This window comes from Procambarus clarkii, chromosome 18 (genome assembly GCF_040958095.1).
Source record: "Procambarus clarkii isolate CNS0578487 chromosome 18, FALCON_Pclarkii_2.0, whole genome shotgun sequence".
NCBI lineage: Eukaryota > Metazoa > Arthropoda > Malacostraca > Decapoda > Cambaridae > Procambarus > Procambarus clarkii.
This window is the reverse complement of record NC_091167.1, coordinates 35,177,465-35,190,507: the sequence shown is the minus strand read 5'-3', so window position 1 is coordinate 35,190,507 and position 13,043 is coordinate 35,177,465. Positions and strand designations below refer to the sequence as shown.

At 44.0% G+C, this 13,043-nt stretch overlaps 1 protein-coding gene across 5 annotated transcripts in view; it reads right to left on the bottom strand.

Annotated features, from left to right (window-relative positions):
* The window catches only part of LOC123754415 (fat-like cadherin-related tumor suppressor homolog), a 669,154-nt gene extending 657,162 nt beyond the window's left edge, over positions 1–11,992 (bottom strand). For all 5 annotated transcript variants that reach the window (XM_069326495.1, XM_069326496.1, XM_069326497.1 and 2 more), the window contains exon 1: positions 11,708–11,992. The gene's annotated coding sequence lies outside the window, so the exon portion shown is untranslated. The remainder of the gene's footprint in view (positions 1–11,707) is intronic.
* Between the last annotated feature and the right edge of the window lie 1,051 nt (positions 11,993–13,043).

The following is a 13,043-nucleotide window of genomic DNA, read 5'->3' as shown; positions in this document are numbered from 1 at the left end:
GGGGGTAAGTGGCAAGACAAGTGCCCTCGGCGAGCAAACACCAGGAAGACTGCGTGTGTGTGTGTGTGTGTGTGTGTGTGTGTGTGTGTGTGTGTGTGTGTGTGTGTGTGTGTGTGTGTGTGTGTGTGTGAGAACCTTAGTGAAGCAGTGAAGCTCGGACCTTGATTATTCTCACCCACAACATTATTGACACTACATTGGCCTGTCTCTTATTCCTTTAATCAGACAATGAGTCACAATAACGTGGCTGAAGATATGATGACCAAACCCCACATCACCAAATAAAGAAACGGTCCATCCTGGACCATTATCAAGTCATTACACGATTGGAAAATGGTCCAGAACTGACCGAAACGTCGTCGTTTCTTCGTTTTCTAATGTGTGGTTTCATCATCATTTGTTTTATCACTTCTTTTTTTTTAATCTTATTATATATATTGGAACCTGTCATCCAAAAATGATAGTCCCATTGGCAGTGTCAAGTGGCAATCCCACCATTTTCTCACAAGAAATATCTTGAGATTACAGGCCTTACCTTTCTTTATGAACCTACCTTATCTTGACGTGGTTCCGGGAACCAATGCCAGGCCTCCTGGTTGATGAACTTGTTTAATCAGGTTGTTTGACGTCTCTGCTCACAATCTGACGTATGTATTACTGCCTGATTGATCAGATATTCCTTGGAGGTGTTTATTAAGTTCTCTTTTGAGCAATGTGAGAGATCGGCTAGTTATCTTCCTAAAGTATTAAAAGGTATTAAAAAGTCTTGGGCTCTTTAATATTGAGAGAATTATCCCCCACCTCCGTTGAACTTAACAGATGATTACAGAGAAGGAATATGTTAGAGAAGTGGTAGAGGTTACCTGGAGCATACATGTCATTCATGTAATTTATTATGCACCTTATACTCATCCCGAGGGTGGTGGTGGAAAGGCATACAGAGGCCCATAGTGGGTTCAGGAACTGAACCCCGCAGTTCATTTAGCTAAGTAGCAATCTTGTGTAATTACACAATTTGAAATTTTTAAATACCTCTGTATGTGGGTATATGCATGTAGGTATATACCTACATACATATACAATTATATGTATGCGTACACACACACACACGTTAGTAGTGGTAGACGGTTGGAACAAATTAAATAAGGTGGTGGAGGCCAAAACCGTCAGGAATTCCAAAGCGTTATACGACAAAGAGTACTGGGAAGACGGTACACCACAAGCGTAGCTCTCATCCTGTAACTACACTTAGGAAACTACACACACACACACACATTATATATATATTATATAATATATATACGCAAATACATATATCAATAGTATTTTTATATCAAGTGATTCAAGAAGCTGTCTCAAGTCTCTATACAAGGCTGTTTACATCTGCAGTGAAACAGTAATAGTTACTAATCCTGCTTACTAATCCTAATTACTAACTCGGCCAATTGGACGGCAGCTTTACAGTCATTTGCATGCTGCACCCACAGTAAGCAAACTCTAGATACTTGGCTAGGAGTTCTGGAAGTACATCATAATGAACGAAGTACTTACACATTTTTTGAACTCCATTGATAGTTATCTCCACATTCCTTAATTTTTTCGGAATCATTAATATAATGACGCCAATGTGAATAGTTCTGCTGACAAAGTTTACATTTAATCAAGTCTACATCAGAGATACTTGTAGCCAAGCTCAAGCCTAGTAGGCTCAGGCTCGACTGCAAACTCTGCTACAAGTTAGCAGACATCTAATGTCGGCTAACTTTATTGGATGATCCCTAGATGTGCCGTTCTTCCTGGATAATAGAACGACGATTGATTAAGCACCTTATGTGAATGTCACTTTGCCTCAAGTCTACTAGATTTTGATGCTATTCCCGGAATACTGCTGCCTCAGGGTGCTCAAAATCAAATCCAAGATGGTAATCAATTACTTCTTTACGAGAAAACTCCGCCTACCACCTACGTCATCACCTTGCAAATGTTCATTTTGGTTATTAACATCCATAGCCTAGGTACACGGGCATTTATCCTATACTGCTACTCTACAAAGTAGACATAGATCGTTGCGGGATTTACGTCGAGATAGCTAGCCTATATGATACCAGAATCCCCATCTTGTAGGTTGGTTTGGCGTAGATCTCCCAATCCTGAACACTCCAGGTGCAAACTGTGTGAGCAGGAACTGAGGCACGATCTCTCACACTACATCACCAAATGCCCAGTTATTAGACCTTTCAGACCAGTTGGCATGATGTACCTGGAGCTTTGCAATTATTTTATTCACTCTCGTATTCTTTAAGATATCCTCACAGTGTACCCAAAATTTGCCAGTACAGGCTACTAAATATATGGCGCTGCATGACTAACCATCCTGCGAGATGGGGACTTTTATTACCACTGCTGCCTTATTCACTTTTGTGTTGATGATATCCTCAAAATGCATCCGGAGTCTGCCAGTGCAGACTGCCTATCACATGCCTCTGTATGACTAACTATCCTGTGTGATGGGGATTTTTTTTAGCATCACCTAGTTAGCTTTTTTGACACACTGTACTCCACTTCATATAGTCTAGGGTAGCTGCACTAATGCAGATGTACCTCATGTATTACTAAAAAAAATTATATTCTTAAGCACATGAGTGGTGAATGAGCGAAGAGGAAGGAAGAGAGGGAAGGAGGGAGGGAGGGGAAAGAAGGAAGAGAGGGAGTGTGGGAGAGATAAAGTAATTACCCGAAGAACTAACCCAGTGTGGCAATGTAACAATTGGAAGAGAGATAAGGGCGAAGAGCGAGGATATGAGGCAGGAGTGAAGGAATGGTGAACCATCAAGGATTAAAAGCAGAGTCTGCAAGAAGCGACGCTACCAATGTTGGTTATCGTTGTCGATAAATTCAGAGAGAGAGAGAGAGAAAGAGAGAGAGAGAGAGAGAGAGAGAGAGAGAGAGAGAGAGAGAGAGAGAGAGAGAGAGAGAGAGAGAGAGAGAGAGAGAGAGAGAGTGAGAGAGAAAGAGAGAGTGAGAGAGAAAGAGAGTGAAAGAGAGAGTGAGAGAGAAAGAGAGAGTGAGAGAGAAAGAGAAAAGAGAGACATAGCCTATTCAGAAGACAATACAAAGCTGTATTTAATCTGAGCTAAACATGTATATGCTCACCACACACTAGAAAGTGAAGGGACGACGACGTTTCGGTCCTTCCTGGGCCATTCTCAAGTCGATTCTCAAATCACAATCGACTTGAGATAGTCCAGGACGGACCGAAACGTCGCCGTCCCTTCACCTTCTAGTGTGTGGTCTGGTCAACATACTTCAGCCACGTTATTGTGACTCATCGCCTGCATGTGTATGCTCGGCTATATGCGTTTGCAGTTTATGAATTAAAAGAACATAGCCAATATTATTATCAATATATATGTAGTCCCCAATACATTAATTCATGAAGATGAGTTAATGAATAGCAGATGGCCTTCATCAAACTTTTGAACACAACCCATTTAATAATCTAACTTTAAACAGATTTAAATTGATAGTCAAAAAACCATCCGTGACATGATTGTTGCCGCCGGAGGCGGCTAGTTTATTGTGCACTCCAAACTCATCCTAGTAGACCTAATTCCTTAATATAAAGAATCCAGCTATGGCTCGGGGAGTAGAAGGACTCCTGAAGCCCTCTCCAGGTATGACTCGACTAATTTCCGTGCTAATTAGTGGTTTCATCATATCCAGTAAGCCTGTAACACCCTTCTTCAAATCACTCATTCTTAAGTCTAAGCCAATATTTTCTTACAATCAAGTTATCCCTAATATCTTTCAGCAAAATTTGAGTGGCCAGTAACTGAAAAATGAGTTAAAGCTTCTGCTGTTTGCTGGATGTGGGATTCTCTTCAGACAACGGGATGTTGAATAAATTATTTCTTCTCGTGTAGATGTAGATTCAAGTGTAGGGCAGCTGCATAAAAACCCACGTACAGGCAGCAAGTCGCACCGAGCGTGAAGATGGACATCTAAGATAGTATCATTAGTAAAAAAAAGGATTATACCAGTACCATAACAACTAGACACTGACTGTTACGCTCAGTAACTCTACATGTCATTGGTTGTTAAATGGAACAAATCCACTCAATTTACTGGTACATTATGTACACACACACACACATTATATATATATATATATATATATATATATATATATATATATATATATATATATATATATATATATATATATATATATTGCAAACTACAATGAACGTGGAAATAACATTTCATTCACTTGCACCATCGAAGCCTCGAACCCACGACCACCGAAGTGGAAGACAGGAGCTCTACATACTCTTCTTTGAATACCCACAATAAGAGAGGGTCCCCAGACACACCACTAGCATCCAACTGGGGACTTTGAACCTCTCCTGGCGTATCACTCGAGTCTGGTGGTATTAGGTGATTTCCGCACCAGTCATATCAATTGCAAACCACAATAAATTTGGAAATAAAATTTCATTAACTTACGCCATAGGCTGGACGGTAGAGCGTCGGTCTCGCACCATGCAGGTCGGCGTTCAATCCCCGATCGACCAAGTGATTGGGGCACCATTCCTTTCCCCGGTCCTATCCCAAATCCTTATACTGACCCCTTCCACGTGTTACATAGTCTTGATGGCTTGGCGCTTTCCCTTGATAATTATCTACCTATTACTTACGCCATCGGAGACCTGAACTCACGATTCACACACACACACACACACACACACACACACACACACACACACACACACACAGTCTCATAGAGACGTTAGAAAGAATTTTTGTCAGTGTCATAGTAGTAGACAAATGGAATGCATTAGGAAGTGATGTGGTGGAGGCTGACTCCATACACAGCTTCAAGTATATATATGATAGAGCCCAGTAGGCTCAGGAACCTGTACATTAATTGATTGAGAGTTGAGAGGCGGGACCAAAGAGCCAGAGCTCAACCCCCCGCAAGCACAATTAGATAAGTACACAGCGAAGCACTGACAGACACACTTGCAGACCCAAGGAAGAAAGCAACACATTACAAGATGAACTTGACAATTTCCTTAAATGGTCTATGTAATTGCTACTAGACTAACCCTGAAAACTGCAAGGTTATGAGGGTAGAATATCGAGTAGGAAGACCTCAAATGCAGTACAGTATGAAAGGACGCCAACTACCATCTTCTGAAAAAACACGAAAGTCTTCTGAAAGAAAGACTTCTGATCTTCTGAAAGACTTGGGAGTGAAAATAACTTGAGATCTAACCCTAGATGCACATTTCAGCAGAATAACGAAGGCTGCATTTGTAATACTTGCAAACGTCCGGTTATCCTTCAGAAACTTGGACACAAAGATACTATTCAAGAGCGGAATACATCCTCTGTGAGGTCTATTGTGCAGACCAGAACACAACCTATAGCACTGTATCATCCTTTGCAGATGACACTAGGATTTTCATGAGAGTTGGCAACATAGAGGACACGGCAAACCTCCAATCAGATGTAGATCAGGTCTTTCTATGGGCTACAGAAAATAATATGGTATTCAACGAGGATAAGTTCCAGCTCATGCGCTACGGAAAAATTGAAAATATAAAAACAGAAACCACGTACAAAACGCAGGCAAATCATAACATAGAACGAAAAGGCAATGTAAAGGACCTGGGTGTACTCATGTCGGAAGACCTTACCTTTAAAGAACACAATAAAGTAGCCGTCACAACTGCAAGAAAAATGACAGGTTGGATAACAAGAACTTTTCACACTAGAGATGCTATACCGATGATGATACTTTTCAAAACGCTTGTGCTATCTAGAGTGGAGTACTGCTGCACAATGACAGCCCCTTTCAAAGCTGGAGAAATTGCTGACCTAGAGAGCGTGCAGAGATCCTTTACTGCTAGAATCCACTCAGTAAAACATCTAAATTACTGGGACCGACTAAAGAGCCTAAATCTGTACTCCCTTGAGCGCAGGCGGGAGAGATACATAATAATTTACACGTGGAAAATAATTGAGGGGCTGGTCCCAAACCTGCACACAGAAATAACACCACATGAGACCAGAAGACATGGCAGGATGTGCAGAATACCCCCGTTGAAAAGCAGAGGTGCAACAGGTACTCTGAGAGAGAACTCTATCAACATCAGAGGCCCGAGACTGTTCAACACGCTTCCACTACACATAAGGGGCATAACTGGCAAACCCCTCACAGTGTTCAAGAGAGAACTGGATAAGCACCTCCAAAGGATACCTGATCAACCAGGCTGTGACTCATACGTCAGGCTGCGAGCAGCCGCGTCTAACAGCCTGGTTGATCAGTCCAGCAACCAGGAGGCCTGGTCGACGACCGGGCCGCGGGGACACTAAGCCCCGGAAGCACCTCAAGGTAGCCTCAAGGTAGACTATTCTGCCAAGACATGGAGCCCCTATCTAAACAAACACAATATAACTTGAAAAAGTTCCAAAAATATGCAAAACGCCTCGTTCCTGAGCTAAGGGGCCCGAGTTATAAAGAAAGGCTGAGGGAACTCACTACACTTTGGGAAAGAAGAGGAATTAGGGCAAACATGATAACGACTTGGAATTACTAAGGGGAAGGGGGACTCAGAAAGTAGATATAAAAGCAATGTTCACATTGAGGAACAGTTGAAAGTGGAAAATAGTAGAGGGGCTGGTCCCAAACCTGCACACAGAAATAACATCACATGAGACCAAAAGGCATGGCAGGATGTGCAGAATACCCCCGTTGAAAAGCAGAGGTGCAACAGGTACTCTGAGAGAGAACTCTATCAACATCAGAGGCCCGAGGCTGTTGAACACGCTTCCACTACACATAAGGGGCATAACTGGCCGACCCCTCACACCTCCAAAGGATACTTGATCAGGCTGTGATTCATACGTCCAACAGTCTGGTTGACCAGCTCAGCAACCAGGAGGGCCTGGTCGACGACGCGGGATCGTTAAGCTGTGATACCATCGCAAGGTAACCTCAAGGTAAGGGCATTATTGGATACAGAAAACACAGTTGAGTCACGGATGTCACAGTGCCCTTGCCAGTCTCGGAGTGGCAAATAGGTTGAACGGACTTGACGAGGAACCTGATGAACCTGTCAAGGTCAATTCTATGCATCTTGAAATTATCTTGAGATGAATTCGGGGCTTAGCGTCCCCGCGGCTCGGTCCTCGACCAGGCCTCCTTTTTGTTACACACACCCCAGGAAGCAGCCCGTAGCAGCTGTCTGACTCGCAGGTACCTATTTACTGCTAGGTAACAGGGGCATCAGGGTGAAAGAAACATTTTGCCCATTTGTATCCGCCTCCATCGGGGATCGAACCCGGAACCTCAGGACTACGAATTCGAAGGGCTGTCCACCCAGCTGTCAGGCGCCCATAGTTAAAAAAACGAGATATATATATATATATATATATATATATATATATATATATATATATATATAATGTGTGTGTGTGTGTGTGTTTACTAGTTGTGTTTTTACGGGGGTTGAGCTTTGCTCTTTCGGCCCGCCTCTCAACTGTCAATCAACTGTTTACTAACTACTTTTTTTTTTTCCACACCACACACACACACACACCCCAGGAAGCAGCCCGTGACAGCTGACTAACTCCCAGGTACCTATTTACTGCTAGGTAACAGGGGCATTCAGGGTGAAAGAAACTTTGCCCATTTGTTTCTGCCTCGTGCGGGAATCGAACCAGCGCCACAGAATTACGAATCCTGCGCGCTATCCACCAGGCTACGAGGCCCCACACCTCGTGGTGTGTGTTTACTAGTTGTGTTTTTGCGGGGGTTGAGCTTTGCTCTTTCGGCCCGCCTCTCAACTGTCAATCAACTGTTTACTAACTACTTTTTTTTTTTTTTTTTTTTTTTTTTTTCCCACACCACACACACACCCCAGGAAGCAGCCCGTGACAGCTGACTAACTCCCAGGTACCTATTTACTGCTAGGTAACAGGGGCACTTAGGGTGAAAGAAACTTTGCCCATTTGTTTCTGCCTCGTGCGGGAATCGAACCCGCGCCACAGAATTACGAGTCCTGCGCGCTATCCACCAGGCTACGAGGCCCCCTCGTAGTGTGTGTGTGTGTGTGTGTGTGTGTGTGTGTGTGTGTGTGTGTGTGTGTGTGTGTGTGTGTGTAAATCACGAAAATTAACACGTGATGAAAAATGTGACAGTGTCAGACCACGGAGGAAGAATTGAAACAGGAAATTCCTTAAGTACTTCCGTATATTAATACATCTTCAGAAGGAATCATTCCATGATGGTCGAAGAGAAGGGATTAAGAGCAGATGTTCAGTCCTACAAGCTCGACTAGGCGAGTACAACTAGGCGAGTACACACACACACACACACGCAAAGGCCTGATAGCCGAGTAGACAGTGCTCGGGATTCGTAATCCTAGGGTCCGGCGATGGCGGAAACAAATGGGCAGAACTTCTTTCACCCTGATGCCCCTGTTCACCTAACAGTAAATAGGTACCTGGGAGTCAGACAGCTGCTAGGGGCTGCTTCCTGGGGATGTGTGTGTCTGTGGAAAACAAAAACTAACAAAAAACAGTCGACTAATTGACAGTTGAGAGGCGGGCCCAAAGAGCCAGAGCTCAAGCCCCGCAAGCACAGGTGAGTACACACACACACACACACATCCCAGAATGCAGCCCGTAGCAACTGTAACTCCCAGGTACCTATTTGCTACTAGGTGAATAGGTGTATCAGATGAAAGAAACTATCAGCTTCTTCCTCGATTGGAAGAAGATATTTTTCCCACACCACACACACACGCCCCAGGAAGCAGCCCGTGACAGCTGACTAACTCCCAGGTACCTATTTACTGCTATATTTACTGATAGGTAACATGGGCATTCAGGGTGAAAGAAACTTTGCCCATTTGTTTCTGCCTGGTGCGGGAATCGAACCCGCGCCACAGAATTACGAGTCCTGTGCGCTATCCACCAGGCTCCAAGCTACCAGGTTTGTGTGTGTGTGTGTGTGTGTGTGTGTGTGTGTGTGTGTGTGTGTGTGTTTTCACTTAATTCACCTAATTGAGCTTCGGCTCTTTGGTCCCGCCTCACAATCATCAATCAACTGGTTTCCAGATTCCTGAGCCTACTGGGCTCTTATCTTATATACATTTGAAACTGTGTATGGTGTCTGCTTCCACCACATCACTGCTTAGGGCGTTCCATTTGTTAACTACTTTGACACTGAAAGTGTTTTGTAATGCCTCTAAGGCTCATTTGGGTACTCAATTTCCATCAATGTCCCTTTGTGCGTGTATCACCTGTGTTAAATAATGTCTTTACCTATCCTATCAATTCCTGTGAATATCTTGAGTGTGGTGATCATGTCTCTCGCAAATCTTCTGTTTTCCAGCGACGTGAGGTTTAGTTTCCGTAATATTTCCTCGTAGCTCATACCCCTCAGCTCTAGTATCAGTCTGGTGGCATCTGTTGACTCTTTTCCAATTTAGTCTTGTGCTTGACCAGATGCAGTCTCTACGCTGGTGCTGCATAATCCAGGATTGAGCTGACATATGTGGTATACAAGCCTCTAAATAACGCCCTACACAAATTATAATGGCGGTTCTTATGTTGGCCAACTTAGCATACGTCGCTGATGATATCCTCTCGATGTGGGCTTCTGGGAGACAGGTTTGGGGATGATATCTACCCCCAGGTCTCTCTCTCTCCGTCATTCTTGAAGGATTTCATCTCCCAAATGTTACCGTGTGTGTGTGTGTGCGTGTATTTACAAATAGGTGAAAACACACACACACACACACACACACACACACACACACACACACACACACACACACACTGCAAGAAGAGCCTGTCAATTATTGCTGGTGTTGATGACCCAAACGTTTACACGCCATATATAAGATTTAACCCATTGTAAATACTGTTATCATGAACTTTAATTTGTTAGACCTTCTGACGCGTCTGTTATAAACAGCAACTGTTATCTCACAGCACCAGCTAAAGGCTCGTTCAAGATTACGGAAATATTTTAACGAGTTAAATGCCTATGTTAAATTTGCTGCCAACCTACCACACACACAACCTCTCTAGGGCTGCAGGTCAAGCTGGTGGCAAACTGAGGACAGACTGACGAACATATATGTTGGCAGGTCGAACGATAGATATGTTGGCAGGTCGAACGATAGATATGTTGGCAGGCCGAACTATAGATATGTTGGCAGGCCGAACTATAGATATGTTGGCAGGCCGAACTATAGATATGTTGGCAGGCCGAACGATAGATATGTTGGCAGGCCGAACGATAGATATGTTGGCAGGCCGAACGATAGATATGTTGGCAGGCCGAACGATAGATATGTTGGCAGGCCGAACGATAGATACGTTGGCAGGCCGAACGATAGATACGTTGGCAGGCCGAACGATAGATACGTTGGCAGGCCGAACGATAGATACGTTGGCAGGCCGAACGATAGATATGTTGGCAGGCCGAACGATAGATACGTTGGCAGGCCGAACGATAGATACGTTGGCAGGCCGAACGATAGATACGTTGGCAGGCCGAACGATAGATACGTTGGCAGGCCGAACGATAGATACGTTGGCAGGCCGAACGATAGATATGTTGGCAGGCCGACCTATAGATATGTTGGCAAGCCGAACGATAGATATGTTGGCAGGACGAACGATAGATAAGATGACAGGACGAATGTGCCAGATGTGTTGAAAATCCAAAGAACTATTGATGTGTTGGCAGGCCGAGGGACAGGAGGCGTTGGCAGGCCAAGCGACAAGAGGCGTTGGCAGGCCAAGCGACAAAAGGCGTTGGCAGGCCAAGCGACAAGAGGCGTTGGCAGGCCGAGCGACAAGAGGCGTTGGCAGGCCAAGCGACAAGAGGCGTTGACAGGCCAAGCGACAAAAGGCGTTGGCAGGCCGAGCGACAAGAGGCGTTGGCAGGCCAAGCGACAAGAGGCGTTGGCAGGCCAAGCGACAAGAGGCGTTGGCAGGCCGAGCGACAAGAGGCGTTGGCAGGGCGAGCCACAAGAAACGTTAGCAAAACTACTAAGGTAGGTAGGTAAGTAGGTAGGTATAATAATACCGTAGTCTGAGGAACTGTTGCTAGCCAGAGGTTAACAGACTACAAGGGACACTCACACCTTCAAAACGATATACCAGAAACATTATTTTAATTAAATGCTTTAACTGATTAATGAGACCTGGAAATTTGGGACTCTTAAATCTATTACTTGACCCACATAAACACAGCACGAAGAGCATCAGCACGAAACTGTTGACCGAGACCAGAAACCCTCCCATCACCCAGTTCCCAGATGAAGCCAACCCACCCTGGCTGGCCTTGTCCTTCAGTACACCCGCCCGCCTCAACGCTACAATGCACTCCATTGTCAACAACCTCCCAGACTCTTATTACGTTCATAATATTTACCTCAAGTACATGGCACTACCCGTATTGGGGCGATAAGACGAGCGACGAGGCCTGACACGTAAGAAGCCTGCCTGACCGGTAGTTCTAATATCGCTGGGCCTGCCTGGACGATGGTAACTCGAGTACCCACCAGGCTGGAGAGTGCAGCATTCCTATCGCACCGACTCGCACTCATCGCGTAACCATTCATTTGCACTCGAACCAAAATAACCCCATTCATAAAATACGTGTCGTTGGCTTCCTTACCTTACTATGTGCAGATTACTGAAGCAGGTGCAGGCTTCTCTTCCTGCCTGGGTTAAGCGAACATCCCACAACTCCCGTACGCCAATCTACCTCACGGCCAAACACCACTTTTTAACGAGTTTTTACCACTTAAAACTTCAATCAACTTTCCAATGACAGCCACTGTATCAATAATTAACAAAGTTACGGGCAAAAGATCCAGTAAAACAAGAGAATAAGTGTTCAATGAACTTTCCAAGTATGAAACGCGACGAGTGGAGCGAATACACCTTCCCTCGACCACTAGTCCACAACAACTGGCGGTTGAACAAGCGAACGGACTGATGCCGGCTCAGAGTTGCCAAATACCGTATAAGACTGCGCTCGGATGCTGCGATATTCCAAAGCGTATATATAATGAATACCTAATGTCTTGTTTACTTTCTACGATTTACCAACGTTCATTATATTATATAAAATAAAGAAAACGGATGAAAGCACCTAGATCCAATGAGTCCACCTCAAAGTATAAATATAGATCATCTCTCGCGTTATTAAAGAACAGGATAAATCTCTGTGTAATGCAGTACACAATTATCAATGCACAATTTAAGTGCATTGTAAGAAAAAAATATCATTGATATTCATCAAGAAAGAAAGAGTTTCCTTGCCGTCTTCGGGCTTCAACTCCAAATAATAAAATGTGCTGATGACAGCTACTTTTTCATGCTGACAGTCGGCTTAATTGGAAGATGCACTGCGAAACATTCAAGCTGTAATTTGTTTACCACGCTTAAGTCATTTCTGTCAAGGAAAGTAAGTGTGTTATGGCCTTCACGCACTTCTGTCTCTCTACGGCACAAAAATTACCATTAATAACAGGGAAATGTCTTTGCTTCAACGTTTAATATAAAATGTTCGTGCTTGACCATATGCCCTCTTCTGCCACTCCGTAAAAAAAACGACTGTTTTCCCTAGCCCGGGCCAGGATTCGACAAGCATTTACGCATCAACACTTAAACCTTTTCTCCATATTTGGCGGCTTTGTTTACATTTATTAAACAGTTTACGAGTATCGCAACGTCCCAATCAAATGTTATATTGCGTAAAAAAATGCGATGCGTTAGGCGAGAGGACGGGGGCGTGTCTAATCCAACTTACATAACCTGCTAATGCCGATGTTCAGTCGTCCGTAGAAACGTTCAAATGAGGTGTTGTAAATAAATTAAACCACCTCATTTTGGACGTCGGTGTGCATACCGTCCAAATTCAAACATTAGGTGTGATGTTCCGAGACTTTTGTGCTAATATTAGTTGAGATATAATTGCATAATCAACATTCATTACGAAACTCCTC